At 42.3% G+C, this 26,691-nt stretch overlaps 1 protein-coding gene and 2 long non-coding RNA genes across 7 annotated transcripts in view; 1 reads left to right on the forward strand and 2 right to left on the reverse strand.

Moving 5' to 3' along the window:
- The window catches only part of LOC115508430, a 52,598-nt gene extending 44,637 nt beyond the window's left edge, over positions 1-7,961 (reverse strand). Inside the window, exons 1-3 of one of the 2 annotated variants that reach the window (XR_004343268.1) lie at positions 5,745-7,961; positions 4,285-4,322; positions 166-254 (exon numbers count right to left, since the gene is read on the reverse strand). This is a non-coding gene — a long non-coding RNA (uncharacterized LOC115508430). Of the gene's footprint in view, positions 1-165; positions 255-4,284 lie in introns of both variants that reach the window. The other variant, XR_003966998.1, reaches the window with a different exon arrangement.
- Positions 1-26,691, forward strand: part of LOC115508432 — a 367,104-nt gene that overhangs the window by 283,765 nt on the left and 56,648 nt on the right. The gene's annotated exons all lie outside the window — the stretch shown is intronic.
- Positions 13,669-26,691, reverse strand: part of FHIT (fragile histidine triad diadenosine triphosphatase) — a 1,435,036-nt gene continuing 1,422,013 nt past the window's right edge. For all 4 annotated transcript variants that reach the window (XM_030307140.1, XM_030307139.2, XM_030307141.1 and 1 more), the window contains one exon: positions 13,669-15,775. The gene's annotated coding sequence lies outside the window, so the exon portion shown is untranslated. The remainder of the gene's footprint in view (positions 15,776-26,691) is intronic.

Below are 26,691 nucleotides of genomic sequence, written 5' to 3' on the forward strand. Positions count from 1 at the left end.
GACTATTTTAAATGAATATATTCAGTGGTTTCCTCAGACCTACTTATCATACACAGGAGACCAACTTCCCATGGAAAATCAGTTCACTACAAGGGGAGGCATGGGAGCTTTAAAACACTTCTTATTGCACAGTAGCTAAATAATGTTTTGAATAAATAATCTTACCTTCTTGCCATCTAGGCTGTCCAGAAGGCTGTATGCAAATCTCCAAGTAAGCAGAGGTTAGTTTCTCGGCCTTGTCCTAAGGAACATCCCTATACAAAGAAATCAATACCTCATTATCCATGGAGCCCTCCTGATGCTCACAAGCTGGTTTTATGTATTTATTTGCAATGTGAAGGGAAGCAGGCTTAAAATAAATACTTATAAAAAGACCACAGCACATCACACACATATACACGATTCAATAACTACATCATACGGACATTCTTCTGGAACTCTTAGACTCAAAGTATTCTGTTGGATTTCAAACACCTGTCAGAGTCACCGCTGTCACTATTGGAGAATTTTGCCAAAATTTGCTCAAATTCTCATTTTTCTGGTTGTGTTTTCTCACACCTTTGCTGCAGACTGTGACTAAGCCAGAGCCACTCTGATGAGTCTTGAATGAAGCCTCTTCCCATTGGGAGCTTGTCAAAGTTTAGGAAGGGTTGACCATAAGAAAAAAAGGACCGGGAGTCCTATCTGGGACTTCAAAGTTTTTTTTTTTTTTTTTCCGAAATGATTTTGAACTGGCCTAAGTGGTATTAGAGGGTGATGGATGGTGCTTGGGTTGGCCTCTCAATTGAACAAAATGCATTCTACTGATGAGTGTGGCTTCAGCGAAAGACCAGGAAGCAAAGCTCTGGATTTGACTTTGTGTCATAGGGTAGAGGGTTTTCAGCTCCTGGGCCCAAAGTCTGGAATGATAAGCTGTTCAGGCCTGTGCATTCAGCTGAAGAAAAGACTGCAGCCAGACCAGAAAAAGTTAAAAAAAAAAAGCCTTTTCTGTAGAATCCTTTAGCCTAGAAAGGATTTCATTCAGCAAAGAGTCCATGAATGGGACCTCTGGGGATACTCCTTAAAATAGATCCAAATATTCACACATGGCCTGTCCTTTGGATAAGCTCACACATAGACGTTAGAACTACCTTTGCCATAAAGATCACATCTTTTTACACCATCACATGCTCCCCCTGTCAGCCTCTAGCCTTAGTCTGCCCATTGCATTAGGGATTCTTGATGTTTTCTTAGCAAAGAAAGAATGGTGATAGGATGTGTCCCATTATGCAGGAGCTTGTCTACCTTAGGAATATATCACTTAGTTTGGATGCATTGGTAGAGCTTTTCAGTCCTGGGGAAAACATAGGAATACTTACTATTCTAAGGACATTTTTTTTTTTAGTTCATTCGTGCAGTTGCTCTGTCCTTTAAGAAGTCCTGTGCTCCAAGTTTGTGTCCCACTTAATGTACAAAGGCAGCTGTGGGAGGGTGAATGAGAAGGCGGTACTGCTGTTAGTTCTTTATTCATTTATCCAATCAGTGTGTGTGTGTGTGTGTGTGTGTGTGTGTGTGTGCACACGTGTGCGTGTGTGTATTTTAAGAATAGTGCTTTTTAAATGTTTATGTATTTTTGAGAGAGAGAGCAGGGGGAGGGGCAGAGAGACAGGGACAGAGAGAATCCCAAGCAGGCTCCACACTGTCAGTGCAGAACCTGATACTGGGCTCAAACTCACAAACTACAAGATCATGACCTGAGCTGAAACCAAGAGTTGGACGCTTAACCAACTGAGCCACCCAGGTACCTCAGTCAGGATATTCTTACTCAGAATTTACTATGTGCCTCTTTGCTAAGTGCTGGGCATATAGAATTAATAACAGAGTTCATTCCTTGCCCTCATGAAGCTTCCTTGCTTTCTAGTGATGGAGACAGAGTAAACACATATAGTACTCCCTGGATGTGATAAGAAGAAGGAATTAAATAAATAAGAGGCTGATGCTGCCAGCACTGTAGAGGAGCCTCATCAGCTGTGGGCACAGAAGGTCTCTTGGAGGAGGTAGTATTGAAGCTGAGACTTAAACCATGAGAGAAAGCCACCTAATACTGGAATCAGGAAAAGAACATTCTAGACAGAGGAAAATAGAAAATGAAAAGGCACTGGGACAGGAGAGAACTTGGTGAAATTGATATTATAAGAAGGAAAAGCTGTCTAGTAAAAGGGGAACCTGGCAAGGAAAGAGGAGAGCAAGTGTCAGAGAGGTGGGCAGAGGCAAGATCCTAGAGAAGCTTATAGGCCAGGGATAGGCATTTGGGTTTTATTTTATGTACAGTGGGAACCATTAAAATATTTTAAGTGGAAAATAATGGGCTCTGGCTGACACCTTTTAGTGAAATGTGATTCATGTGGAGGATAAATAAGAGCATGGAAGCCAGGAGGAGTGGCTGGGAGATTGTCCTCGAAGTCAGACCAGTGTTGATGGTGGTTTGGTCTAGAGCAATGGCAGAGGAGCAAGAATAGAGAAATAGGTAGAAAGATAGAGGGGCATACCGTGAGACTATGAGTCTAGAGATGCACTAAGCAAGGTGATGGACTTGCTGTGGAAGGGATCCCTGAATGTTAACTTAGTGGATGGTACAAAATAGATGCTCAATGAAGGTTTGATCTGAAGTGAATCACATTTAGAGTTTAAGGTTCAAATTCAGTCTTTGCTTCTTATGGATGTTTAGGCTCTAGGGGAGAAAAATTAATTTCCCCTCTACTCTTCTAGGTTCTTGGCTGAGAGCCCCCCGCCTTTCCCCATAATGAAAAGACAGATTAACATGAGAAAAAAATTTAGTTGTATGCATACCTAAGGTAGCCCCCCAAAGATATAAGACTTAAAGGCAGTCAGACAATGAGGCTTATATACTATCCTGAGCTATATACTATCCTGATCTATGGAAAGGGTTAGGGGTCTGGGGCTTTAAAGGGAAGAAGGCAATTCACAGAAAGGTGAGAGGAGGTGATGTGAGGTAAACCAAGGTAACCCTGCCATGCATGTAAGTCTCTCAGAGAGAAAAGTTCTCTCTGGAAATAGCTCTCTTCTCAGTATACACCCCTTACCTAAATTTTCTTGGGTGAGTAAGAGGGAGGTAAAAAGCTTTGCCTGGCTCTGCTGAGTCTGGATTGCTTTCAGCCCCACGTGCCAAAGTGGCACATTTTGAGATGGCACATTCTGCTTCCCTTCATGGCAAACCCTTTACTCCCTCTCAGTGAGGCTTGGAGGGGATAGCAGATCTACAAATCCTTTGTAAGTGGCCGGCCACCCACATGCAAGGATTATGATGAGGACAGACATTTCTGGAGACATCAGTGCTCATACTGATTTTACCAAAGGCTCTTGGTGTTCACTGACCAGAGCTTGAGTGGCAGGTGACCAGCAGAACTTTGCATTTTATTTCCACCTCTACCCTGACTTTGAGGTTAACTCCCTGTGGGCCTTCCTATGCTGGGAAAGTAGAGAATGCTCCCTGCCCTTCCATTATTGACTTTGGATGAGTTTGTCCAGATCATGTCAATTCAGATGCTCATTTGGCTCATGGACAAGAGGTTAGTGGGAACCAGGCTGCTACCACAGACCCATCTCAGGAAAATCAAAGAGCAGCTGGGGGCTCTTGGGGACTTATTCGTGGAGAACATTTGGGTATGTGGCTAATTATATGCTTTATTATGGCTGCTGATTTGTGCTAGAAGCTGGTACCGTGCATGTTAGCATTTAGCTCTAGTTAATGAAGTTGAGTTAAGCGTTCAATATATCACTGAGCTCACAATTTCTCCTCTTGGCTAGAACAACTTGGTGTAGAAAACTAATGGGTGATGGTGTTGGGGAAGAGAACACATTCACATAGTGAGTTTATTCCCTGTGACTTTGGGCTGTCTCCGATGTTGCATTGTGCACACACAGTATTAATGTGAGATAATTTTCAGTGGGATAAAACCCTGGGCTGTGTTAAGAGAAGTATCACTGTGATTGCTCATTAGCATAATCACAAAGAGCCCCTGTGTAGGCTCCAATGAGGCCAACTGGAACCCTGTGGTTTCTTTTGAGATAGTCTTCATGTTTTAAAAAGAAATGGAAGCTGACACAAAAATGTATTCAGCATGTGCCACTCAGCTCAGACCTAAGTTTAACCATCACTGATAACTTTAAAATAGAGGATAAACAAGGTTACTTTTGACCTTTGCAATGAAGAAAATTATTTGCTCTGCTTTCATTCGTATTAGGAAGGGTTGTACATGTGGATCAATGAGATAATAGACTCACCATTTCATTTTTCTTTCACTGCCATCTTTCATGTTGGGCTGAAAGAAGAAAAAAACAAAACACAAAACAATGTCCTCTATGAAAAACAACTAGAATGACCTTGATTCTTAGACATTCTTCCTCAGAGCCCAACTCCAGAGACCAGACACTCTGAAAGGTTTGGCAGGGAAGGGGTTGAGCTGCCCTGATGGGGCTGGTTACCAGAACCTCAAGTCTTCCAGAAAATCTGTTTTGAGAGCTTGCAAGCCTTCCAGAAAAGCTGGCTTGAGAGCTGTCCACCCCACAACCAAGACTTCATCTCATGCGAATTAGCACATTCTCCCACTGTGTTGGGGTGTTCTATAGTGTTGTGGGGCAAGTAACTGGCTATTTTTCCTTGAGCACTTAGTAAACACCAACCACTATGCTAGGTGTTTGAAATGCAGTACCTGACTCCATCCTCATTGCTGCTTCACGGAGGCCACTGCCCCTTGAATGCCCAGATATCAAATGAGAAAAACAGAAAACACAGCAGACAATGGGAAATGACTCTTAAGTCAAACTGATTTCCAAGTTCAAAGTTCTAAACTAAGGGTGGGAAAACATTTTCCTTTAAGGGCACATAGTATGTAGTTTTGGCTTTGCTGGCTGTGAGTTCTTTGTTACAACTCACCTCTGATATAGAGGGACTGTGCCATAGACAGTATGTGAATGACAGGTGTGGCCATGTTCTAAAAATCTTTTACAAAAAAGGTGGATATCCAGATTCACCCTGTGCCCCATGGTTTGCTGACCCCTATTCCTAAATGCCTGCTTCTTTTTTCTCCTCCGGGATCTTTGATGATTTCAAGCTTTGGAGTCCCATAGAGCCGGGCTCACATTCAGTCTCTGCCACTTGGTTACCATGTTGTGTTGGAGAAATCACTTATGGTCCATGAGCTTGGTTTTCCTTATCTGTTAAATGGGCTGAAGGACATCCTAAGAGGGTAGTTGAGAAAATCAAATGAGAGAATGAGTGTGAAACCTGGAACACAGAGTGTGTCGCTGAGAGAGCTGATGGACTGTGGCCTCAGGTCCTTGGGAGATGCTATGCTGATCCTGCTCCTGACTCCAGGGAGAGTCAACTTAGGTCTGTGTGCACTACCCAGGCCTCCTCACAGCAGGCAGGGAATGTTCTGGGGCCAGGGACCAGCTTTCATTCCTGCTTCTGTCTCCAAAAGAACAATTTGGCATCAGGGAACAAAAGTCAGCTTATAATGGGAATTCAGGCCCCTAAGATCCCAGAGAATGTGGGGTCTAATATTAAAGCACAAAAGGAGGAAAGCAAGACATTTTTTAAAAAAGCTTTTTAGAAATGGTAAGAGATACAAAGAGCCCCTCACTGTTTTACACTTGTAAAGAGACCCCTGCCGGATTCCCAGTTCTAATCTGCAATAAAAAGCTACAGGGCTACAATAAGGCATCTGGTTCCATTGACTCACTTCCTTTTTTCTCCATAGCCTCTGGCATGAAAACTCAAACCAGTGAGACACTTTAGAATTGGCTTCAGCAGTGCTTTTCCTGTCAATCAGCTGCAGGTACTGGAAACACAAACATGGTGACATGACACAATTTCTGTTTTAATATCTGTACATCTGATATGATCACCCTAGAGGAACCACAGTCCTCAGCTATTTACTTACAGCTCCCTGTGGCACAGAGGCCTGGGGCAATTAAACCACAGAATTAGATTGAAATAATAGTAATGGTGGTGATGAGAGCACACAGGGCCAGACAAGCTGGGTCCTGGCTCAGCCTCACATAGGCAGGGTGAGTGGGCTTTGGTCATTTTATTTAACAAATGTTATACACATTTATCTATTTTCCTTTACTGAGACAAGCAAAGAATGATTCATTCTTTTCTCTCCTATCACCTGTTGAGTAGCTTAAATCCCAAAAGGCATTATTAGCTCACATAACTAAAAAGTCTAGGGGTCTATTGGCTTCAAGTATAGCTGGATCCAGGAAGCCTAATCCATGTCATTAGAATTTAGATACCCTCACACACACTTTGTGCATGTTTTCTCCCTGCCCCCCTCTTTCTTTCTCTGCATCTCTCACTCATTTATTCATTAAATAGATGGAAAAAATTAGAAGGGCCCGATGGCAATAGTGTCGCTGAGGTTTAGAGTCAGGTGAGGGTGGTCAAAGAAGATTTGCTGCAGGAGGAAGTGTCTGTGTTTGGGATTCAACCTGTACTTACCAAATATCTACTGGACTTTTTGCCATGGTTGTCCAGTTTCCTGGACACCATCCTGTACCAACAGCATGAGATTCTCAAGGAAAGGCTCTGGCCTATGTTTTTCTTTAGCAAGTTCCCTCTGAATCTTGTGCACATTCCAGCTGAGAACAATCTTAGGGGGTAATAACCTCTCATTCTGCACAATTAAGCAATGAAATTTAATCCAAGCCTGAATAGTGAAGCTAGACCAGGAAGTATAAAATATGTAGGATGGATACTTTAAAGAGTTTCCAGAACACTAACTCTGGAAGGCCGTTGGATCCCCCTATTCTCCAGCCTTCCTGAGTAATGGACACAGACAACCCTGACTTACAAGTGACCCCTGTTGTAGGTAGACAGCCTCCCTGGGACCCTATAGAAGATGGTATTGTCTTTTTCATGCAGCAGTGCAGAAAGCATGGAAGTCTTGTGTAGAGTCTATCTCTAGCCAGCCTTAGCTCTGGATGACGTACCTATAAAAAAAGCCTCATAGATACTAAGTCCCCAGGACATTTTCATGAGTTTCTTTCATCTATCACTGCAATCTTGGGAAAGAAAAGTGCAGTGTTTCTAACTCATGTGCTCCTAGATCTTCTTGCTATACCAGATCTTAGTGAGGGCTCTGAAGTCTGCAGAGAGATGGCTGTGGTCACCATTTTGCTCTGCCCCCACAGGCTGACCTTGAACGACTCTGAGCCTGTTATTGAGCATTTCTGAGCCTCAGTTTTCTCCTAGGCAACACCTATCTTGCAAGATTGTGAAGATTAAAAGCATGAACTCATGGGAGATGTTTACCATAAGATCTGGCACCTAATAAGTACTCAATAAATCTCAGCTACTTTGACTTGATCTTATTAGTACTTGACCTATGTTGTGCACAGAGAGGAGAAATAAGATTTTAATATGAGAAAGCTACCCGGTTCGTACATCTTTTGCAAACTAGTATTCGGTCAATAGAGCCTTGGGGAAAGATTTGGCTTCTATTAGTTTCTCTATTGGCCTTAATTACATAAAATTAATTATATATAATTATACAGAAATGATAATGAATATTTAGTTCCTTTCCATGAAGGAATCAACAGAGCTTAGTAGTTAAGACCAAGACTTTTGGTGCAGGCGAGCCTCGTTCTGTCACTTAACTAACTCTACAATCTTGGGCAAGTGATTTAACTTCTCCAGCCTCAATTTTCTAGTGTATAACATGGGAAGAATAATAGGATTAATTTCACTGGCTTGTTGTGAAGATTAGTTGATTTTTGGAAGTAAAGCACCATGTTTGCTCCACGGAAAGTGGTCCTCCTCCACCACTACCACCACCACTATCAGTTACAAAGACCCTTGTCAAGAGGTGTATCTGCGCGTTCCATATGGAAAGACAGTTTTGTTGGGTTTTCCTTTTTCTTACAAAAAAATGGCTATATGGGGCACCTGGGTGGCTTAGTCAGTTAAGCATCCGATTTCAGCTCAGGTCATGATCTCACAGTTTGTGGGTTCAAGCCCCATATCAGGCTGTGTGCTGACGGCTCAGAGCCTGGAGCCTGCTTCGGATTCAGTGTCTCCCTCTCTCTCTACCCCTCCCCCACTCATGCTCTGTCTCTCTTGCTGTCTCTAAAAAATAAAATAAAAACATTAAAAAATGGCTATGCAATAAAATGGCTTATTACTATCTACACTACTTATGTTACCAAAAAGGGGCTCTGCCAGACGGAGAAGAGAAGCTTGGATTGGAAGAAGTGGAAGAGGGGGATAGAGTGACTTTCTCAGGTTACTTAAGACTGAATGTTCCAGGATCCTTGGGATTGGGATTGTGGGGTGCATCACCAATTTTTTTTTTGTTGGATTTAGTTCTCTTTTCCTCCCTTTCCCTGTTCATCTCTATTTTTTTTCTTTAGATGGTTATGGATATGGAGGTCTAGATTTTCCCCCTTGAAGTTGGGTCATTGCTTTTCTTCTATGGCAAATGCTGGAAAAACACAAAAGCACCATTTGTTTCTTTCTGCTTATTCATTCTTGCAACAGAATAGCTGGAGAATGGAGGAAAGCCCTATCAAAGGCATTCCTGTTCAAAGGAAAAACTCAATGATCACTATTACTGTTGGAAGTTCCTTCTGCTGCTTTGACAGCATAATCATTTTTCTCTCCTTGATTTTTGCCTGTTTCCCTGAGGCACCTGAACCTGAGATAGTTTTCCCCCTTTCAAGATGTGCCTATTGATTAGAAGGCATTAGGAGAGACTCAGCATGGTTCTAGGGCACAACCAGGGCACACCCAGGCCACACAGAGCTGGGTCTGCATTGCCACCAGTGGGAGGCATAGCACTGCTAGGCAGGAGAGGACTTTTGGAGGCCAGGACCAAAGAGCCAAAAAAAAAAAAACCATTAAATCATAAGGCGCAATGTTGTTCTCTTTCCACCTTCTCTTTGAATCCTCAAGGAGCAGGACTCTGTCCGGTGCTAGTGTATTTTAACACCTCTATAACACTTACTAATGTCCCTTTATAATAAAGCAGGCCTTGAGGCAGGGTTTTTAGCAGCTCACAGGACCTAGATAGAATTTAATAGCTTTTATTCATCCTTATGGTTAGCTTCTGTTTATGGCAAGGGATACTGGTTTTCCACTTGCTGCAGTAATTTTAAGTTTCCTTGAACAAATGTAAGTAAAAATGAGAGTTAGGTAAAATAAAATATATCAATAACACAGGCATAGTTATGGCAAACACGTTGAAGCCTGGGAAGGTTGCCAAGAGCTAGAGTTTGGGAAAATTGCGCTCGGTGCAATGACATACTATCCCTCTTTTGGGCTTACTTCCAAGGCAGAGCCACCCTCTCATGAAGTCGGATGGCTCCATGTATCAGTCTGTGAGTCTGCATGAACACAAAAAACCAAGCTCTCCAGAGGGATAAAGAGATGGTAACAGGGGATATTTCAGCTTTAGTCTTTGGGTGTGAGTGAAAGGGGCTCACCAGGCTCCGTCCCCAGAAAGAGGACAGCAAAGAGATGAAACTTCAGAGTTTTGTCTATTGGGGTTTACATCTCAGCCACGAAAGTGTCATCACGGATTCTGGATTCACACAATCGGGTTTCAACTGAGCTCTGACACTTACTAACTGGGTAACCATGGGCAAGCCATACATCCTTGTCCTGCAATTTTCATATCTGTAAAATGGGATACTGATAGACTTACTCATAGGGTTGTTGTGCATATTGATTGAAATAACAATATAGAGTACCTAGAAAAAAATGCCTGGAACATTATCTCGTGGTAAGTGTCTAATAAATGTCAGATGCTATTATTATTGTCACCATCCTTGCCACCACCTTAGGTAACATCATTTCTGAGCTTCATTTTCCTTGTTGGTAAAATCAGCCTAGTACGATCTGCCCCAAAAGGTACATGGCTGATACACAATCAATGCAGGCTCCCTTCTATTGTCTTCTCCTGAAAATGTGAGACAGGTAAGCTAATGCAAACTTCTGAACCTGTAGGTATGTGGCTTTTTTACCTTACTTAATTTTGACTGGGAGTACAACCACAATGGGGTTTTTGAGTGCAGATGCCAGCCCATCCACCAAGTCACTGGTGATGCTTGATATCCACAGTTGTGGGAGGCAGATATGAATGTCAGTCATTCAAAATGGCACCTTTACCTTCTGGTGGAGTCATTTGACTAACCAAGCCAAACAAAGTCACCCCATTTGTAAGAGTCCTTGTGAATAGCCATATTCTACCTATATATAGCATAGGTGAGCTTCTTTTCACCTAAGATAGAAACATAGATGTCTTCAGCTGCTAAGCCTGATTTTAAACCCATGTTGCTTCTCGTGGCTGAAGTTAGCACCATTTTATTAAGTTGGTAGTGAGCTATAGCTGCCCCACTTTTCCTTTGTTCATCTATTGATCTAAACTAATCACTTAATTAGCCCAGACAAGACGTCTTCTACAGTGTTAAATAACTCCAGAAACCTACTGGAGATGCTTGAGTGGACCGATTGGATTTAACCTGCATTTCATTACCTGTAGACTAAGATATGTGAAATTCAGGGCCTGGAAAACAAGCTGGATTCTGTACTGGGAACAAATTGTGTTTAAATGTAGAAAAAAAATCCCTTTCAAAGCTAGTGGTTTTCAAAGTGTGGGCCCTGACACATGAGTGTCAGCATCACCTGGGAACATGTCAGGTCTCACTCCAGATCTCTTGAATTGGAAACTCTGGAGGTACAACCTTGCAGTCCATTTTAACAAGCCCTCTCAATGATAGCAATGGAAAACTGCTGCTTTAGGCTGTCTCTCAAGGTTATGGACTTATTTTTGTGGGTCTACCTCTTAGCAGAAAGAAGAAAAAGGGGATAGGCAGGAAAAAAAATCAAAAAGGTGGGGGAATGAGGGCTGAGCAATCTGGAGGGAAGACTGTGTGACCTTGGACCAGCAGCCTGGGGGCTCATTGGGAATCTGAGAGAATTATTTCAGATTCTTCTTTAGGAATGGCATGGGATAGGGAGATGTTCAACTGTGACCAGGGTGACAGAATGCTCAGAGTGTGACCAAAATGCTGCTATATTGTAGAAGTGGGAGAGGACAGTGGGAGCATCTCCAGGTAACATAAAGAACACAGGAAAGCCTCAATTGCTCTCAGAGGGCTTCCCCAGGATGAACACACCGAGAGTACTTAGTAAATGCTCACTGGCTTGACAAAGATTGAACCTTGGTGGCCTAGATTGGTTTTCCCCAGATAATGTTGATCTGGAAAAAGTAAGTGTGTTTATTAGGGCTGGTTTGTAGGGAAGATGAGGAATTACCCATAGGGTATCAACTGTGCCTTCTTGTCCTGTCTTCTGAGAAAAACTTGGCTTTAGAGGAAAGAGCTCCAGGATTTAGTATGGGAACATGTGTTTTTACTAGTGTGTGACCTTAAGCAACTCACTCACTCACTCTGTATTGCAAGTTTCTCATCTATAGAAGGAGAACAGTAGTTACAGCCAGATGTTTTTGTTCAGCATTGCAGCGTGGGCACTTAACCTGCAATACAATACTTGGCACACAGTGGTGATTGGATAAATATTTGTTTAAAAGAAAAAGAGAAGAAAGAAGGAAGATGGTTGATTATTGTGATGCTTAAATAAAATAGTGCTTTGAAAATGCCTGACATAATGCTGGGTATAAAGATATTCTGCAAGTAGTATTCAGGAGGAGGAGGAGGAGGAGGAGAGGAGGTAAAGGAGGAAGATGATAGGATTCAGAAAACCATCTTCCAGGCATCTAGAATTGGGCCCATATTCTTGCTGAAAATAGTCCTGCTCTTCCCATTCCTCTTCCCTTTGCAATCCATGGTTACTCCCCTTCCCAGTGACACCTTAGGAGCCATCTCACTTTTGGCTGCTGGACCCATAGCCTTCAATTTGATGCATAGTATAGTTGGTCAGATGTTTTCAGAAATGAAATGAACTGCAAGCGTGTGACCATGTTTGAGAGTTGGTGGTGGTGGTTATTGCAAGTAGGACTGATGAGGTTTCAATCCCTGTAAGTAATTATATGTTAATTATTTTTACATTGTTCTCTTTCTAGGATAGGTAATCATTAACCTTTTGGTTAACACATTTGCCTCACAGTCAGAGTAAGCATTTTTAGTAATGCTCTTCCTGTATATTATTAAGTTATAGAAATGTCATTAGTTGCTTTCATTTACATGATTAAAGGGATGCTCTAACCTTGAGAATGTTTAAATATTCCCTGCCTTTCCTTAACTATCCCTTTGCTTTGAACATCAGTACAAAGGACCAATGTACCAACTTGATAGTTCAGGAGAGAAACTGGGAATGGTACTTATTAAATGTGCTGAGAGCTCTTCACTATTGATGAATCTCCAAAAAACCTAGGCTTTGGAAATAAGACTTGAGTTCCCAAATCGACCTATTACCAACTTTGTGACCTTGATCAGGTTACCTAACCTTTCTGAAACAAATTTCCATATATATTGTACAGGGATCTCGTATGGATTAAATAAAATAACATTTGCAAATGTATCTACAATAAATATACAAGAAAAGTTTGTTTGTTTCTTTCACCAGTCTCTTGGGCAGTTATACCCAATAGCTGTAGACCACTGGAAGAAGTAGGTACTAAGTTTCAAGCTTGGATACAGAGAGGGATGGATGGAAGAGGTTTCTGTTTTATGAGACACACAGCTCCTTCTCACTATCTGAAAGAATTGATGGGATTGTGGGCCACCTGGGTGGCTCCTGATTTCAGCTGAGGTAGTGATCCCAGGGTCATGGGATTGAGCCCCATGTCAGCATGGAGCCTGCTTGGGATTCTCTTTCTGCCTCTTTCCCCTGCTTGCTCTCTCTTTCTCTCTCTCTCTCTCTCTCTCTCTCTCTCTCTCTCTCTCTCTCTCTCTCTCAAAACAAACAAACACACAAACAAAGAATTGATGTGGTTTAAGAAGTATTACTCTATAACTTTGGGTCAGCTGTGATGGAGACAGTCATGGGGAAAGTTCCTTTCAAGCTCCTTACCAAAAAGAGTATCTTCTGCAATTTGGAATTTGATTGTAGATGGAACAGTAAAGATAAGGAGTGGGCCTAGAGTTTGAAAAGTGAGCACACAAAGATACATAGGGGACATTTTTCTCCAGAATGGTGTCATTACAGAGTGTGTCTTTGTGCTTTTGTCTGAGAAGCATAATGGAAATCGACTCCAATGTACACGTAGTTATCCATCATTAACCATAAAATTAGCATTTTACCAGCTCTTGAGCAAAAAAGAAACAACCTAGTGGGTTTTTGTGCACAAGAAGAAATGAGAGAGAAAAAGAAGGCTACTTCCAGGGACATGGTTCTTGCCTTTTGAATTCTCTACATACAGACCAGACCCACTTTAGCAGATGGGGTAATAGTTGGTTTTTCCCATATTTGTATCAGTAGGCTTTGTTAGTTCTTGAAACATCTCAAAAGGCACTGGAGAGCGTTCTTTTTTATTTTTTTTTAATGATTATTTTTGAGAGACAGAGATAGAGCATGAGCAGGGGATGGGCAGAGAGCAAGGGAGACACAGAATCTGAAGGAGGCTCCAAGCTCCAAACTGTCAGCATAGAGCCTGACGTGGGGCTTGAACTCACAGACTTTGTGATCATGACCTGAGCTGAAGTCAGATGCTTAACTGACTGAGCCATCCAGGCACCCTGGAGACAGTTCTTAGTGGGTTATCATGCCTTCCAATCGGGCATGGGTTCATGGGACTGGCAAGGAAATAGAGCTTTAGGGCTGGCCTTTTACACCCTCAGCCTCCACAGCCTCCAAACCATGGCAGAGTTATAGGAAGATGCTGAATTGAGGAAATTCATGGGAGGGAGGGCAGAGATGAGGCTCCTCTAGGGTTTTAACTGGATAGACAAATTGGAAAACAAAACTGCTAGTAGGCTTATAGTATGACTCAACTCTTTTATCAGTGACTACGTGTTTATTCACTTCTTTGATTGAAAGCTGATGAGTAAAATGTGGAATTAGCCCCAAAGCAGGGGCCAGGCCTTCTGGTGACATTTGCTATTAAAATTGAGATGGAGTTGGTGTCTGACCTTCTGGGGATAAGAAAAATTGGCATTTTTAGGGCTCTTCTTTGGACCATAAATCATCAACCCTTGAGCTCAGGGAAATCACCAGTACTTGCCATCTTCCCTCACTGGTATTTTATCTTCTGAACACATCCTATTCAGATTGCAGTGCTTTTTTCCTTTCAGCTAAGAAAGAAGCATCTCAGACTACACTTGTGAATGAGTGGCTTTATCTCACAAAGACAGTGCCAAATGATTGTCAATAAATAGGGCTTTGGCAAAGACATGTAAGAAGGTTTGAAAGAAGATGTGTTGTCATACTCAGTCTGTTGGCTTATACTAGATAAGAAACAAAGACCAAATGTCCTAAGGAATGGGTTGGATGGTGCCCTCCCCTCACAAGATAGGTCCTTGTCAAATCCCTGGAATCTATAAATGCTTTCCTATTTTGAAAGAAGTGCCTTTGCAGATATAATTAAGTTAAGGGTATTAAGACCATGAGAATATAATTCTGGATTATTTGAGTGGGCCCTTAATCCAGTGACAAGAGTCTTTACAAGAGATACACAAAGGAGACAGAGAAGAGGAGGAAGGTGAAGACAGAGGCAGAGGTTGGGATGATGTCAAGGAACTCCGAAGTTTTGCCAGCAGTCACCAGCAGCTAGGAGAGATTCCCCCCAGAGAGTCTGGAGGGAGAAGGCCTCGCTGTATTTGGGATTTTGGACCTCTACAACTGTAAGGGGACACATTTCTATTGTTTTAGGCCACCCAGTTTGTGGTAATTTGTTGCAGGACTCATAGAAAACTAATATGCCATATATCGATGATGGTGTTGGGGTCAGGGAGTAGCCCATAAGCCAAGAGATTCTCAAGGAGGCTTTCTGTGGTTCTTTATAGCAGTGCCATTGCTGTGTTTTATTTTTCTTTATAAACCCAAATCTCCCCTTTTATTAATCTACCATTGGAAGGAAAGAACGCCCTTCTGTCATCTTTGCTTAAAAAAATTGACTATTATGGGCAAGAGGCGTTCTTCCTCAACCAACATCAAGAGCTTTTCCATTCCCTTTCGTTACATTCCTAGCACTCAAATAGCCAGTCCAACGTGTCTGATCACCTCATTACATGTTTATTAGTTTCCTGAAGCCCATTTTGCCATCCTAAGCTCTTTCAGCTCTGCCTCTCTACACCCAAGGCAGGAAGAGAATACAACCGAGGAAAGGTTATGTGTTTCTTGTTCTGTTTTGTTCGTTACCAAAATGGAAACTCTCTAAATCTTATCTCAGCTTTAACAAACCTTTGGTTACAGGAGGCATGGTAGTTCTAAAAGATCGACTTCCTCAGTTATGCCTTTCAGAGGCCCCAAAATATCAATTTTTAAGTTACCCAACGCACAAGATAAATATTTTAACCACCATTTTATTTCCGTCCAGGCCAAGGGACAATTTAGAAAAGGTTCTATTCTAAGTGCATAGCCCAGGAAGTATGGAAGGGCTGCCGATGCTGTTGTTTTGAAGTTAGCCTGTCAGTCATGGTGATTGAAACATAACCCCGATGGCTTCCACAAGTGGAATAAAATGCTTCGCAAAAGGTTGCAGAATTGTAGGATGTAATAAAGTCTGCTTAGCTTCATTTCCAATGCCGCAGAGTCCTAGAGAACGAGGCCCATTTCCGTATGCCTTGGGATTTGTTCAAGTTACTTTTGCGCCTGGAGATGACAGAACATAAAAACAGACATTTAGTTAGAACCAATAGCTTTTTTTGAGTTATGGCAATAAAAAAAATGTAAGTTTGCTTACTGCTAATCTGTTAGATTGCCACTGACAATTTACAAGAAACCATAGAGATGTGGGCAGAATGTGTGAAATAGTTGGATCCCAACCTTGCTGATGCCTATATTCCCTGGATCCCCACATTTTCTGTTCACAGCCCACACTCATGTCCCAGAGGTCAGCTACATGGTCTCTTAAGAATCTATTTTACAGACACAAGACTTATATACAAATGAAGCCAATTCAGACCTTTATTAATTAGGTAAGAATAGATTTTCAAACATAAATGTTTCAGAATTACCTGGTGCACTTGTTAAAAACACAGATTTCTCGAGTCTGTCCACCACATTCTGACTCAGCAGGTCTAGCGAGAGGCCCAAGAATCTGTGCTTTTTAACGAGCTCTCCATAAGAGTCTGAGATTTGGGGAATTATTGAGCTAGTGTGTAGCAGGCAGAATTACTTTTGCTTCAAGGCTAAGTTACGTTAAGGATTTGGGTAGAACTAAAACAAATCATTTCTACTCATAAAATAGGAAACGGGGTTAATCCTAGAAAGAAGAGAATCCCTGTATCATAGAAATATGTTTCATAGCTCTGGCATTCTCCCTCCACCCCAAAGGAGAACCTGTTGAAGCTTTGGCTTCTGGGCCTTAATTATTGGTATCACTGAATGAGGGTGGTCAGGAACTGGGCAAGGTAAGACTACTAGCTTGGAGGACACCGGAAAAGGCACACAGTTATAGGAAAGAGAAAAGGGCAGAGGAAAGATGAGGATTTCATGGGCTAGATTCCATAATGTTGGGGGAAGACTGAAATAAAGGGTCCTGGGATATGTTTGGGGCAGCTACCGTGTATGTGATATAGGAAGGAGTTTCGAGGAACTTTGTTGAGAAGCACAGATGGACTTCCCTTTGATGTTTTCAATAGACTTCGGTGTAGATTGACATCACTTTTCACTTACTGTTTGCTATTGGTCTGCTAATTGGATGGCTTTGTGTGCAACATTGCAGACACAGACCTGGGTGGCTGAGCTGCAAAGACTCAGCTTTCTGCTAGGTCCAGTGTGTAGTGAGTTTAAGGGTATCCCCAATATGGGCTTGTTCAGCCCTACCTGGCACATGAAGAGAGTTTTTAGTGAGTCTAACATTATACTTTGCCTATAAGTACATAACAAGGTCAGCGAGCAAAGGGCAAACAGGGCATCCCTTTGGAATTACACCTCATTCCTTCCAGGACCCAGAACATAGAAGCCTAACCACTTCTGCTTCAGCCTTCACATTTGAGCTCAGGATCCACTGCCCCCCACCTTTACTGATGTGTGTGAGGGGTGGAAAGTGGGGTGTATGTACCATTCAGTTTACAGTCCCCCAACTCTAAAGATGGGGGCCTGTCTGATCTCTATGATATTGGGATCATTCTCTGTTGTGCCCAGCACCACCCATCTTGTCTGGACATACAGGTCATCTCCTGATCATTCATCATTGCCCTTGTCCTTGAACAATTATTGACTTTGAGTCAGAGGCACCTGTGCAGGCCTGAAAATGGATGTGCCCTTTCTTTTCTCCGCCTCACCTGTCTAGGGCAGATTTATGTCCTAGGAGAAGTTTCCCTCAGCTTTATTTTTGGTCTTGAACGTTGTGGTCCCATGTTATTTGCTGCAACCGCCCTCCCAGATACCAACCCTGTAATTTTCGAATCTCCGCGGAAGCCTCTATCTGTACCTGAGCAGGCTTTCTACTTACAATGCTTCTGTAACACATCCCTCACACAGCTCTGGCATCCAAACCATGTGCCTAGCTTCTGAAAGCTCTGTGTTCAGCATTTCCTTTTCTTCAACTAGCCTGGAAGCTTGTGGGAGGCAGAGTTTGCTTCTCCTGCCGGAGCACAATGAGTGAACATGTTGGGCTTTGAGGAGGCGTGGGTCTGAAGTCCAGCCTCATGACTGGCTGGCTCTGTGTCTGTAGGCAGACCAAAACATGCCTGGCCTGGGTAGGAAGAGGACTGAGTCAGTTAATACACGCAAAGCCCTTCAAGCAGAGCCTAGGGCACTGTAAACACTAACAATAGCCTCTATTATAGTCATTATCATTTTTTATTCTCTGGATTGCGTTGGAAAGCAAGTGAATGTCAGGTGCTTAGCTACGCAGAAAGAGATTCAGTCTCATTGTTGGAGAGGGTGTATTTGGACAAGGTACTCATCTTCCCATATTCTGGTGGGATGTCGTATAGTATGTGCCCTTCGTGTGCCTAGTACCCTTCAATATTACCTTTAGACAGTGGTATTTTTCAATGCTGCTTGGGTATATCGACATATGTATTTATCGAAGTGTGAGTAAGACTCTGAAGAAGTGCAAGGAGGTGAATAATGGTAACCTCAAGGCACTTCCCGCCCATGTGGGGGAACACACTGCACAGGATGCAGCAATGCAATAGATAATTGGCCAGGCAACCAGTCCAGAAAATGTGGGCTTCTGGAGTTCCAAGATCAGAGAGCATGAGCCCAGAATGTGTGAAGTTTGACTGGTTGCCATGAATGTGTGCTTTTCAAATATTTCTACATCTCTAATCTAGTGGCAGATGAACTGAGAATGTCCCCATTCCCCGCAAGGCCATGCTTGAGAGATAATAGAGAGTATTATAAAATTCTATCAGAGGTTTATTTTGCAGGGTAGGGGATAAAGGTAGAAGGGAGGCATTGTGACTCTGGACAGTCGAAGAGGTTTTTAGAAAGAGGACCTTCAAATTTGGAAGGGAGTTAAAGCTGCCTGATGGAGAAAGATTAAGTTTTGAGTAAGGTTGACCACATGGTGTGCGCTGTAATATTCTCTTCCATCTCTCCCTGGACAATTCGGGGAAGCCTTGTAAGTTAATTTGCATTTTGTTGTCATGATATAGTAAGAAGCAGAGGTACCAAAGGGATTCCCCTGGGTTATGAACGGAACCATACTGACTTCTCTTTGAACACACAGGTGTCATCAGGCTCCATAAAGTTTTTCTGCACAAAATTCAACAGATCCATCCAACCTCTGAGTGCATTCAAGGAAACATCTTTTTTTTTTTAATTTTTTTTTCAACGTTTATTTATTTTTGGGACAGAGAGAGACAGAGCATGAACAGGGGAGGGGCAGAGAGAGAGGGAGACACAGAATCGGAACCAGGCTCCAGGCTCTGAGCCATCAGCCCAGAGCCTGACGCGGGGCTCGAACTCACAGACCGCGAGATCGTGACCTGGCTGAAGTCAGACCCTTAACCGACTGCGCCACCCAGGCGCCCCTCAAGGAAACATCTTTTGACCAGTGTGTCAGTGAAGGAGGCTTCTACCTCTTACTCTATCCTGCCTACACTCTGATGGGCCCAGAGGAGGAATTTCTGCTTTGAAGCTAAGAAAACAGATCAAAGTCTCTCTCTTCTGTAGGTGAACCTGGAAGGGAGCTGGCCACAGTTAATCTGACACAATGCAAAGGAACATATGGAGCCACAAAAACTCCACACACCTTCCTTCTGTTTCTTGAAGATCATGTTTCTCAACTTAGCTATTCACTGGAATCACCTGGGAAAGTCTAAAAATAGACATGCCTCTATCTTATCCCTCCCCCCCACCCTGCCCCCATGATTCTGATCTAATGGGTCTGAAGTGTGGCTTGAACCTCTGGGGAAAACTCATGGCCTGTGAAAGCAAAGAGTTCCAACCCTATTTCCTTTCTGATTCAGTTCCAAAGTGTGCTCCTGTAAAACGCTCCAAATGCCTCCAGGCAAATCGGATGCTAGAGACAAGTTTCAGTAGATTTCAGATGTGAACATCCAACTTCTCCTCAAGTTGCCTGCTGCACTCTTAGCAGGGCCACACATACTGGGCAAGTGTTGTCCTTCAAATGTAGTAGTTTTTGCCCATGAAGTTAAATAAAATGACCTGTTTTGCATCCATACCAGGGATGCCACAGAAGTGGTTTTAAGGCAAAGTAATCACACACACCAGCAAAACAAAGCCTTGAGACACCAACATAAAATTCCTCTGTAACAAGTTTCTTCTTTTAAAAGTACTTCTTAGTTCCTAGCAGACTAGAGACATAGGCATAGAAAGTCATTCCGCTCACACCAAAAACAAGAGGAGCAATTTTCTACGGGCAGGCACCTCTGACCTCTGCTTTTCAGCTTTTTTTAATAAACTGGTCTCAGAAATTGGATGACAAAAGCTGCTGGTGGCAATCTCTTAGAGTAAGTGGGTAAAGGTGAAGCTGGGTGGGGGGCAGGGAATGGCAAGAACAGAAAGCCACTTTGATTAGTTAACTCTCAGGCAATGCAGTTATTCCTCCATCTCGAGATAGAAGGGGTTACCCCCAAGCACAGTGGCCAGAAACCCAGCGGTGTGAGAGGATAGACTCCTGAGCAGGGTGACATCACACCAAGTTTCCTAACTCAAAACCATCCCTCTGTGGTGTGCCACATAGGCTGATTAATAACAACTTTCTGCAATGAGAAGGTGTGACTTGACTTCCCCTTAAACGGGGGCCATCCCCCAGGCCTGTGTTCGTAAGTCCTTGAGGGTACAGAGAGCAGCTCCAGGCGGCGTGTGGCCAGCCCCACACAGGAGGGGAGATGCGGTTCACTGGCTGTCCTTTATAGAGTGGCCATAGACTCGGCATTGTCACTTTTCTCTTTGAAGGGATAAATCAAACACTAAGAACCACAAACACACAAGAAAGACACTGGCCAAGCTTGTAGCTGTGAGTGATTTACGGAGACCCCGCAGGGCTCAGCACTTCCTTTATCCCACTGCCTCCTGGCAAGTGGAGCTGGGGAGGCTTTGAGGCTTGATGGTGGGAGTGAGGGGGCAGAATACAGTAAACCCGCTGCTGGAAAATTCATGGTACTCGTTGAGCATTTTCCTGTTGTCCCACTTGAAACCAGTGAGGCCTCTGTCTTGTACGTTTGTCCCTTTTCCATCCCCTCCCCTGCATCTGTACCGAGAAGAGTCTCCTTAAAAGGCTTTCTCATTCTGAGGGAGCTTATGAAGAACAGGCTTTATTTGTCTCTAAATCTTCAGCTGATATTACTTTTCCCAGAGACTCAGTTGAAATGAAAAAGGATTACTTTATATTTACTTGCGTCTTTCATGAGAGAAACTAATTTTGAGGAAGAAAGTCCCTACAATGTGAAATACTTTCCCTTCTTTCAAACTCTCCACAGGGGCAAAAGGAAAGCTAAAAGGTACACATGCTTTGTCATTTACTTTGTCTGACAGCTTCTTCTTATCATGCTTTGGAGGGTGACCTTCCTACAGCATATTCCTTCGCTCTATTCCTGCTTTCCTGTTATAATAGAATTTTAGAGCCAAGTATGGAGCAGGCTACCTTTGATAATTAATGGCTCTGAGAGTTTGCTGAGTGTGTTATTTAATTAATGGCACTTGTGTCTGGAGTGTGTACAACTCTGTGGTTGAATAAAAGGTGTATTTGCTGAGGGATTATAGACAAATACTCCAGGATCATCACATAGAGAATTTGTCAGGGTTCAGCACATTTAGCAACCTAATGGGGTTATTATATTTTTTTGTTCTCTGCTCTTTAAAAGGTACTGATGTTGATATAACTCTGTTACTTGTGCATTGTGTTTGAGTTTAGATTACAATCCTCCCAAACTCCTTAGGCTAATGGATAAAAAATCTATTACGTGGAATGGGGCCTTTCATAAAAAAAAAAAAAAAAAAAAAAAAAAAAAAAAAAAAAAAAAAAAAAAAGAAAGAAAAGGAAAGAAATCTTTAATGCTGTATTTTGAGAATGAAAGTGATGGTTAAATAAGTTATAGTGTGCTTCACCTATCCACAACTGCAAGGAGACTAACTTGAATTATATTCAAGTTCTACGTGGGACCAAAAACTGAAAAGTTGAAAACTAGCAAGAAAACACAGAGAACATTTCCATGCAAAGATGTCAGCAGTTCATACAGGGCAATCTCTACGGATCTATCTCTACTGTATTCAGATACAGGGGCACCTGGGTGGCTCAGTGGGTTAAGCATCCAGCTTTGGCTCAGGTCATGATCTTGCGGTTTGTGGATTTGAGCCCCGCATTGGGCTTGGAGCTGACAGCTGGGAACCTGGAGTCTGCTTCAGATTCTGTGTCTCCCTCTCTCTCTCTGTCCCTTCCCAGCTTGTGCTCTCTTTGTCTCTCAAAAATAAACATCTATGTGTATACAGACAGAGGCTTCAAATAATAAGGGTCCAGTTTTAAGCTTGTATTGTCACTCTGTGTGCCTAGACAAGTTATATCTGCTCCCTGGAAACACTGTTCCTTCCTTTGTAAAACAGTAGATTTGACTCCCTTCTAGCCCAAAGATGCTCAGAGTCTCTGGTTTTTTCAGTAGGAACATGAAAGCTGACTGTCCCACTGATAGAAGAGATAGCTAATTGCTCACTTTTAGGACTTGAGATTTTTTTTTTCTTCAGCAAAGGGATTCCTTGCTGGGCATAAATGTGCCTGGCAAGAGGATAAGAACACTCACCCAATCTCCAAAGCCCAGTCAGGTGGTCTAGGGAACAAGATTCAAGCCAGGAGCCTGCCTTCTTCCCCACTCCATCCTACCAGAGGCCTCCCCTATCATGGCAGACAGTGGAAACAGAGGCACCTGCACAACAAGTTCAATTGGAGTAAGGAAAGAGGCCCTGAAGGCTGTGCTCAGCAGCTTCTCCCCCTCCCCCCTCCCCAGGGTGGAAAGGGAAAGCCATCTGTCCTGAGCGCCTATCAGTCAGCTATTGTGATAAGGGGTGTCCAGTCTTATGTATAGAAACCAAATTTACTCTTCACCTCAGCCCCATGAGGTAGGTATCATAACCCTAGTTTTTCAGCTGGGAAAGTGTCACATAGTAAGTACAAGATTGGGACCAGATGTGCTTACTTCCAGAGCTCAACCTCTTCACAACTGCAGGGGCCAATATGGTAGCCACTAGCCACATATGGCTAATGGGCATCAAAAAATGTGACTTGAGATGTGCAGAAAATACAAAATATCTCCTAGGTTTCAAAGACTTACTCTAAAAAAGGAATGTAAAATAGCTCAATCATTTTTTTATATTATGAAAATATTACAATGATAATATTTGGATATACTGGGTTAAATATAACATAGTATTAATTTTTTTTAAGTTTATTGAGAGAGAGAGAGTGCAAGCACATGAGCAGGGGAGGTGCAGGGGGAGAGAGAGAGAGAGAGAGAGAGAGAGAGAGAGAGAGAGAGAGAGAATCCCAAGCAGGCTCTGTGCTATCTGCGTAGATCCCAACATGGGGCTAGAACTCAGAAACTGAGATCATGACCTGAACAGAAATCAAAGGATTAAAGGATTGTAATCTCAACTCATTTCCTATTTCAATATATTCATTCTTGGGTGAGTTTGCGGGTGTTGATAGGTATTTTAAGAGTCATAGTCAACAGAAGTTATATTTTTAACTGCAATATCACAAAAGCTTACCCAGAATGAGGGGAAGGTGTTAGGTTTGACTGAAAATACTTTCCTTTAAAATTTTTGCACTACATTGCATTTCCATCAAGTCTCATTCTTCTAAAGGATTAAAGAAATTAAAATTAACCACACACAAGATCTTCCACCTTAAAAGAAAAAATTGCCTGGAGAGAAAACAGATCCTTGAGAAGAGAGTAATAAAGCAGGACTTTGATAGGGGTGTCAGAGATAAATGCTGATTTTGCTATGGTAGGCATATTCCTTGTTCCAAGTTGATAACTCTGGAATCTGTGGAGCCACCAGAGAGATTGGATAAGAGAGTGGGGTAGCGATCTAAGAGCAGCCTAGAGCTCAACAGTGCCAAGATTGGCTTCTGTCTGTGAGAAAGCTGCCTCTTTCTATAGCTCTAACTCTAGCTAATCATTTCTAATTAAAAAATGATTCAAGCAGTATCATGGGCTTTCACTTCTTCAAAGCAATACCACACTGTCAGTTTGCAGCTTAAAGTGCCAACAGTTCTAAACTTTTTGTGGGCCTCATTGGAACAAGATGTAGAGCTTTAGCAGAGGGAAAATTGCTAAGAACATCTAATTACATTCAAAGCCATTTTTACCTGTCTTAAAGGAATGGAAATGATCTGCCAGTTTTTATAGACCTTCTTGACCTAAAGATATCTGCTGGCAGAAAGAGAATCCTCAATTGGGTTCTTTTAATGCTTTAATTATTACATGATCTATCATTTTACGCACTGACTCACACACTTTGAAAAATCTCTTAAATACGCATTAAAATTGATTGGCTAATCCTAGACCATGGGGTGGCTCTTTGGAGGGCATGTAATTGTGTGTGGGCATGGGGGTTAGGCACAAGTGACACAGAGTCAACTACTTTATAGTGGGATAAGGTAGAGAAATCAATTTGGTCACAGGTACTGTTGACATTGTACTGCTGACTTGCACAGAACTCAGTTACATGCTTGCATGTTCTTGAATCAGTCTTACTGCTTTGGAGTCACCATCATTTCCTCAAGGGTAGGGATATACTTCACCTTCTATGCCTCAGTGTTTGGCTCAAAATGGGATCTCAATAAACAGTTGGTGATTGAGTCCTAGAACCTCAAGGTTAAGAGGGTCCTCTAGGAAGCAGTCTGTGCTCCTATTGAGCCAGGGCTCTTGATGGCAAGTAAGGAAACCCCAGTTCCAATAAGCTTCTGGGGAAAAGTGACATAATTACTGACCTTTTAACTGTGAAGGGTAGGGGCTTCTCCTGCATTACAGTTCTCCAAATGGTGATCAGGATGACTGCCAGTAATCTCAAATATGCATCACCCCTTCAAGGGCTTCTCTATGTAGAGACACCAAAGGGTAGAGAACAACTCTACTAAGCTGAGTGGGGTAACATGCCCAGACTGTGGCCAGTGGATGAGATTGGCAGTTCCAAATTCCAATGTCTGCCACACCCCATCCTATTTTCTGCTTGAATCTCTCAACAAGCTTTTCAGTGTTTTGAAATCCAAGAGTTAATTTCAGACTCTTGGTGAAAACCCTATCTTGAGAGGAAACCCTAACTGAAAGGTCTTGAATGGAGCCATTGGGAATCCTCATTGATCCCAGGAATGGAACATCTAATACATTATGGTCCAAGGTTGATTAGCTTTGATTCACTCCTGCTCACCAAATGCAATTTTGGCTTTTAGGAAAATACTCAGTCTGTAACTTTGGCTGCATAGAGAGACGTGACAGTACTCTTTAGCAGAGTTGTGACAAGTGGATAAAATGCACTAGCACAGAAATCGTCAAATTCTGGCTCCTTTCTTGAAGTTAGTGAAGAAGCAAGAGTAAGTGGTGTCTTAAGCCTCAGCTTCATTGTATAATTTTTATTGTTAGTTACCTAGGGTGTAAGTGGGGGAGGGAAGGATGTTTCTAAACAGAGACCCACCAATTTTACTGTGAAAGTAAGTGTGGGCTCCAGAGTCAGACTGCCTGCACTTGAGCCCTGGCTCTCTGTGTATAACCTAAGAGTCCTTGGGCAAGATCCATAGTGGCCATAAGCCTCCATTTCCACATCTGAAAATCAGAACAATGTCCACGGTTGCTGTGGGATTGAACTGAAATAAACCCTGTAAAGTGCTTGGTATAACTTGTCCATAATAAGTGTTCCATGAGTGGTATTGTTAAGAATCATTAATAATAACATGTCTTCTCTCTGGTGATCTCCATTACTTACTTCCTGAAATCATGATCTTGTTGGCCAGTGTGGCCTCTTAAATTCAGGGAGATGGCCAAGAGGAGGAGAATAGACTCTCTGATGTAGGAGCAGAGTGTCTGTAAGGATTACATGCAACAATTATTCTTTTTTGTTTAAGTCTATTATGGAATAATTGGATATCCAGCCAGCAATTAGACGGTACGTTAAAGTCAATCTCTTCCTTCCTTTCATCTTTAAAATTTTTTATTTGATTTATTTTTAGTCCTTCTTAGGGTGAAATATAACATATACAGAAAAATGCAAAAGGTATATATAAATGTGCTATACATACATACATACACACACACACACACACACACACACGTATATATACACACACAGCTTATAGAATTAATACAAAACAAACACGGCTTGCCACCAGCAATGGCAAGGACTAGAACATTGCCTCCACCCTCCCACAAGCCACCCCCCATTTCCGTTCCCAATAACCACCCCTTTCCTGCCTTCCCCATAAGGTAAACCACTGGACTGATTTTATGGTGATTGCTTCCCTGCTTTCCCTTATAATTTCATCCTCTGAATAACTGTATCTGTAAACACGATAATTTACTTTTGCCTGTTTTTGAACTTTACGTGAATGTGCACACATGTATGTGTTCTTTTGTGTTTCTGTTGCTCCACATTCTTGCAAACACTTGATATCATTCTTGCAAACTTTTGACTATTGTGGGTGTATAGTGATAGTTCATTGTGTTTTAAGTTTACACTTTCCTGATGGCTAAAGATTATTGGCCATTTTGATACCTTTCCAAAGTGCCTGTTTTAATCTTTTTGTATTTTCTATTGGGATGTTGACTTTTTCTTAATGATTTGTAAAGTTTCTTTTTTCTTCTTTAAAAAAAATCTCCTGGGTGCTGGTCCTTTGTTGGTTACATATGTGGCAAATACCTTCCCCTATTCTGTGTCTTGCCTTTTCTCTCTCTCAATGGTGTCTTCTGATAAACAGAATTTACTTTAAGGTAGTCCAACTTATCAATCTTGTTTTTATGATAATGCTTTTTGTGTCCTATTTAAAAAGTCTCTCTCTATAGCAGGATCATGAAGATAGTCTCCTATATTATCCTCTAAATGCTTTATTGTTTTATACTTCCCATTTTGAAGTATAACCCACCTGGAATTGACTTTTG

The sequence above is a fragment of the Lynx canadensis genome, chromosome A2 (assembly GCF_007474595.2).
Source record: "Lynx canadensis isolate LIC74 chromosome A2, mLynCan4.pri.v2, whole genome shotgun sequence".
In the NCBI taxonomy this organism is placed as follows: domain Eukaryota; kingdom Metazoa; phylum Chordata; class Mammalia; order Carnivora; family Felidae; genus Lynx; species Lynx canadensis.